Below are 6,329 nucleotides of genomic sequence, written 5' to 3'. Positions count from 1 at the left end.
TGAAGTCTTTGCGGTGTGTTCCACCCCGTCCATACAGCAGCTTTGAAAAATCTTGAAAATCTTGGAGCTGGGCGTGTCTGAGAGCTTGGGGATTTTTTGCGAGCAACGCGACCAACAACCAATCACATGAATCTTCCGCCCCCGACATACAAAGCAAAAAACCCCAGGGATTTTATGCGAGCATTATATATATATAAACTCCTCAAACAGGCGAAAACCTACCAGTTTCACCCACTGTCTCTGCCACCTCCTTCCATGCCTGGTTCCTCCGGTTTGTGTCCCGGTAAATAGTTCTGGTCGTAAAGAACCGGGTGATTTGCTACCGTAATTTCTCGTTTGGAATATGAGGAAATGAACTGCGGTCTGGCTCTCCCAGCTTGCACGCGGCTTGATTGGCTAGCGCTTGTACTGTCAGATTTGCATGAACGGGATTTGATTGGCTGACGCTTCCAGCTCAGCTTCAAAAGTTGAACATTGCTCAACTTTTGAATCCTGAAAATCCTGAAAATCCTGGAAATCTTCGCTTTGCTTCCCCACAATGCTGTTCGGCGAAAAGCGAGGCAAAGTGACGTCACCCCCATTCAAAGTCAATGGGCAGAGAAGCGTTGGAAGCGTTGGAAGATTTTTTTAAAGCTGCTGTGTGGACGTACCGTTCCAGTGCGACACATGGCCAAGACGCAGGTGACGCGAGGCGACACAACAGTCGGGTCCGTCTGTGTCAGTTCTTTGGTGTCAGCTTGGTGTGTCCCTACCTTAAAGGTAGCAAAAGCTAACTTTCATAGCACAGCTTTTCTTTACTTCTCACTTAACACAATAAAGAAACAGACCGTATAGTACAGCACAAACAACACAAATGATCAATACTATATTTTCACTTGTAGTATTATAATAATTGAAATGCTGGTTCTTCTGGAGGTGTTGTTGGCGCACCGCAGCTGCCTGCACTGTACAATCGCTGGAGGACTGGGCTGTCACTCAAAAACTGAGTAGCCAATGGGGAAGCACCCCTGAAAGTCCCGCCCACCTGGGACGTTTGTGTCAGAATCGCAAACAAAAAATGAGGGAGCGCAAACGAGAAGAGCTGCAGCGAGAGCAAAAGTCTGATCATTGAGAAAGAAGAAACAAGAACTGCAAACAAAAACCTATGTTAAAACAAAGAAAAAAGACTCATAGTTTACATGATTACACAAATGATTTGTTTGCAACTTAGTTTTATTTTACTTGACCCAGTTTTTTTTCTTTTAAACTCAGTTTTGCTTTATTCTGAGAAAGTGTTCCTTTATCTTTATGATACAAAACTAATCCCATATACTTTTAAATAATTGGTCATTTCAAAAAGTGTAAACATATAAACTACTTATTCTGGTACTCTCTGACAAGAAAATAAAGCAACAAGACAACGTTTACTTCAGGCTAACAGGCCGAACATCATTGCGGCAAGCATTTCATTTTTTGTCATTTTAGCGTCAGTGGAGTAATGAAGAATTATATATAGTTTACTTTTTTAAAGTGCCCGCCCCCTGCTGCAGCACATTTTATATTAAAGCTTTACTGACATGTCCAAATTGCAGATCTCGACACTAAACAAGTGTTCTAGTTGATTACATTTCTTTGTGCACGCTATTTCTCAGAACATTTATAAGTTATACGTTCAAAAAGTGGTTGGGAAATTTCAAATCATGCAAATTACACCTATATGTTCATTAAACATTGTTAGTCTGAAACATAATTAATAATAACTATTTCTATTTAGAGGCGCCTTTTACAGCACCCAAGGACACCTTACAATTCATAAAATATTCAAAGTAAAGGTTTAAGACAGGACGAGTTCTCCCGTTCACATCCCTGAGTGTTTTTAATATACATTAATGCACAAAATATTTTTTTTATTTTTTTTATTACTGCCGATTTTATTCAATTTATATGTAAATACTGTTATATATTTTTATAGTGGTGTTTTTAATTCTTGTTTTACTTTTATGTACGCACCACGAAACCAAGTCAATTCCTCGTACTTGTCAACCTACCTGTTGATGAACCTGATTCCGATTCTGCTTAAAAGTCCCATTTTTCCCGGTACCAGAGAAGACAGTGAACACACCACGAAACAGACGACAGGTTTTAAAACAGTAAATCACTTTTAATTTAGTTCTCTCATCGGCAGGTGAGCTCGTTTAAACGTGATGACAAATGAAGTGCATCGGTAAAGAAGCCTGACAGGATTGTTGATACATGATCTGAAACACGCTCCGCTCGGATGTCCGTCTGTCACATGTTTAACAAGCCAACATTACTCAAATAAAAACCACGACAGTTCAGCTCTTGACCTGATAGAATAAAAAGATAAGACAGATCCATCGCCAGGTACAACGGTGGCAGCAATACACAGGATTGCCCAAGCAGTAAAGTACACGTTCCTTTAAGAAACAGGGAGAGAGAACGCGAAAAAACCTAACCTCTGGGTTTTTTAATCCCCAATTCAAGTAGTATTTACCCTTTTTCTCGTGTGTTAGCGTGTTTGTTTCTTAATGAATTCAAGTTCAGCAATGGAAAAAACAAAAAAAAAATAAAGACAAAAAAAAAGTCCAGATAATACATGTGTTGGTGGAGGAGAGAGGGGTAAACAAAAAGAGAGGAGGAGGAAGAGGAGGAGTGACATTCTGGATTCCTCAGCGGGAAACAAAGAGCAGCAGGGGGGAGAGAGGAGGAAGAGGAGGGTGAGGAAGAGGAAGAAGCCATCTTCAGGGGGGATGTGGAGAGCTCTCAACCAAACCTGATAAGTTACTCAGGTGGAAGAACCTGTGTGTGCGTGTGTGTGTGTGTGTGTGCGTGTGCGTGTATGCCTGTGCGTGCGTGTCGGTGTGTGTGTGTGTGTGTACCCTGAAATGACTGGACTCATGTATTTATACCACTACGATGTAAAGTAATACGTTTAGCTTGTTGTCCGATTGCTTCCTGCTGCAGTTGAATCCAGAGAGTAAATCTAACTCAGGTTGGAGGGGTTTTGGGTGTTTTGGGGGGGGGCCGCTGAAAGAGCCTTTTTATTGGCGCGGGTTGGGGTAGCGACTCTCGCTGGGCCCCGCTCCTCGTCCAGAGCCGAAGCTGGGTTTCTGTGCCATGCCTCCTCGGGTGGGGGGGCCTCCTCCTCCTCCTCTTCCTCCTCCTCCTCCACCTCCGATCCTCTCTCTAGGACCTCCAGGACCCCCAGGACCTCGAGGCCTGACGTCCCGTCGGTCGCCTTCCCGAGCCGAACGGGTCTTTTTCTCCTCAACGTTCAGACGCACGCTGCCTCGGAACATTATGGGCTGGGGGGGGGGGACACACAAAATAAGGGTTAAAGATTAAAACCTGGTCTTTGATTCTAAACATAATTTGTTATTGTTTTATGATCGCTGTCGTGTCTGATNACCCTACACAACAAATGTTAACACTGGTTTCTTCACCAAGTAAAGTGCACTCTCTTGCTAAATAAAATTAAATATTCAAGTTACAGTTTCTCAGTATAAAAATTCACTTTCTGTTTTAGGTAGCACTAGCAGTGATTTAACATCAATACAAAAGGAGAGTAAAACATCAAAGAGGAAAAGTCAGTGCCAAACAATTAAAATGTAAACTTTAGACTTGAAGTGCAATCAAAGACTTTAACATAACTGAACATCTGTTTCAACAGGGAAAAACAATATAAATACCAGGCCATGGTGGTCGTAGGACGTAAAAAAAAAATCGGGGCTACACGGCCGGCGTGAAAATCCTACCCTGGTGCACTGTCACGATAGATATGATATCTCTGAAAAGGCATATCGTGGAGACCTAATATCGTGGAGACGATATATATATCGTCATATCGCCCACCCCTAGCACAAAGGATGTATTTGTGTAGTCCGACCCAGAAGGAAACATCTCCCTGGTTCCCTCCACAAAAAAATCTTATTTCTCCACTTGATTTTGGATTGCTGCAGAAAATGACAAACGTTTATGATCCTTACAAGTTGAGTTCATCAGGATAATCTCCACACATTAACACCACTTTATGATTCCCGAAATAAAAAGCTAATGTTGGGCTCTAAAGGAATACAGCACGGTCACATGACTTCACGTCACCACCGCTAAGCTAAAGGCGGCTAATGTTGGGCTATAAAGGAACTACAGCACGGTCACATGACTTCACGTCACCACCGCTAAGCTAAAGGCGGCTAATGTTAAGGTCACATGACTAAATGTCTCTCTCTCTCTAATTTGTCTCCCTGCAGCAGTTCTCCTGGGCGTCCGTCACCAGTAAGAATCTTCCTCCCAGTGGAGCCGTTCCAGTTTCAGGGGTCCCTCACGTCGTCAAAGCCCCCACAGCACCGGTACGTCTCCTAAAATATCTATAGGATGCGATCATCTATCTGACAGCAGTCTGTATTCTTTCTGTATGATTTCAGTCTCTGAAGAAGCTGTTAACGCAATTATGATTTCTAGTTTTTGCTACTAGATGTAACATTTACAAAGATAAAGGAGATGTTATTTTCAAACTGAGGCTGGGTTACACTTCCAAAATGTTGTTTGATATCTTTGAGTAGATATGAAGCCAGCAGGTCACACACTTCCCTCACTGGCTGCACCTTTTTATGATGTTTATCAAAGTTATATCTCTCCCGTCTCCCAGCAGAGAAGCTGCTCCGTTTCTGTTTCTAACAAAGTGTGTTTCTGTTTTTAACAAAGTGTGTGTCTCTGTTTCTAACAAAGTGTGTGTGTCTCTGTTTCTAACAAAGTGTGTGTGTCTCTGTTTCTAACAAAGTGTGTGTGTGTCTCTGTTTCTAACAAAGTGTGTGTCTCTGTTTCTAACAAAGTGTGTGTTGTTGTTGTTTCAGCCGAGAGCCGAGGTGAAGTCAGAGACTCAAACAGCAGCAACGAGACCACAGAGAGACCAGAGACCGAATAGAGAACAGAGACCAGGAGGACCTCCACCAGTACACAGAGGACCCAGACCAGGTACACACACTTCCTAAACACACACCAGTGTTTCCCCTAGGAGTCATAGCAGCGGTGCTAAGGCCCAGCAAAATGTGATCGTGGAGTGTGTGGAATTTTTTTTTAATGTGTGAAGTGCGCCCCGCCAATATGTTTCTATATGTCTGCCAGCACAGGAAAGGCTCTTGAGGTCGAGTGCATGAAGTGGCAATGTCTCAAGATTTAGCAAAATACACCTTTTATTGAACATACAGTAACACAAATACTACAGATCCACATAACAAACAATCAAAAAGAGCGCTAGGGGGCGCCACTTATTATTATTTAAATACAAAAAAAAAATGTATTTGTATATAGGGGAAACACTGCACACACACTTCATAAACACACACACAGGTTAAGCTGCCTCTAATTAAGGCGTGATGTGCATATATACACCTTCGTTCTTGTATCCTGATTACGTCATCTCGTTTCATGCACTGTATGTATTCTATATTCTCTCACGGTATTTGTCCCTCTCTCTCGTATTGTTTCAGTGCGGGAAGGAGAGCAAGGAGAGACGGAGAGTCGCCGCGTGGTTCGATACCCTGACGCCCAGCAGCTGTTTGTGGGGAACGTTCCTCACGATGTGGACAAGACGGAGCTCAAGGAGTTCTTTGAGCGTAAGTCTCACGCATTACGCTTTAACAAAACACTTCACATTTAAGATTAAGGTCCTCTCTCAATCCCTGTGGGGAAATTCAGTTGTTTTACCTGAGTGAATTAAACATCCCCCCCCCCCTTTCTACAGAATATGGTACAGTCCTGGAGCTGAGGATCAACAGCGGAGGGAAACTTCCAAACTTTGGTTTCGTGGTGTTCGACGACTCTGAACCCGTTCAGAAGATCCTGAGCAACCGGGTGAGACGAATACTTGTTATTTCATCTTTCACTGGATGCTGCATCATTTATTTGTTTAGAAACCACTTTGTGAAACACCCAGAGCTCCTTTCTGTTCAGTCTGCTCTGTGATGGTTGCTATTTTATTGGAGTTATATATTGAGTTTAAAACTAACTTTACCATTGTAACTTAATTGCAACAACTTTTTTTATATCAATTGTTGTTGTTTTGCACCTGTATTGTGCAAGAAATGATACCATCTAAGCATTTGGTTAATAACATAAGCAGGTGCTGATTAATACAGGTGAAAAGTGCAGATGGAAATACATAACACACAGATTGCAGGAAATAAAACGGATAAAAGATTGACTTTCTGCCCGTTAAGTTATCCAATCAGAATCGTTTGTTCAACCAACGGATTTAAATAACGTTATTCAGCTGTGTTTAGATCAGGGTGACTTTGGCGTACATGTAATTGAGTTTTTTGAATATTTTA

At 42.2% G+C, this 6,329-nt stretch overlaps 1 long non-coding RNA gene across 1 annotated transcript; it reads left to right on the top strand.

Annotated features, from left to right (window-relative positions):
- The first annotated feature begins 4,253 nt into the window (after positions 1 to 4,253).
- On the top strand, positions 4,254 to 5,930 carry LOC104959333 (uncharacterized). Its single transcript, XR_799853.1, has 4 exons — positions 4,254 to 4,349; positions 4,854 to 4,974; positions 5,490 to 5,615; positions 5,744 to 5,930. It is a non-coding gene; the product is annotated as an uncharacterized lncRNA (long non-coding RNA).
- The last annotated feature ends 399 nt before the right edge of the window (positions 5,931 to 6,329 follow it).

The sequence above is a fragment of the Notothenia coriiceps genome, unplaced genomic scaffold, assembly GCF_000735185.1.
Source record: "Notothenia coriiceps isolate Sejong01 unplaced genomic scaffold, NC01 NC01_scaffold00030211, whole genome shotgun sequence".
NCBI lineage: Eukaryota > Metazoa > Chordata > Actinopteri > Perciformes > Nototheniidae > Notothenia > Notothenia coriiceps.
The sequence above is the reverse complement of the archived record's forward strand: the minus strand, read 5'-3'. Positions and strand labels throughout refer to the sequence as shown.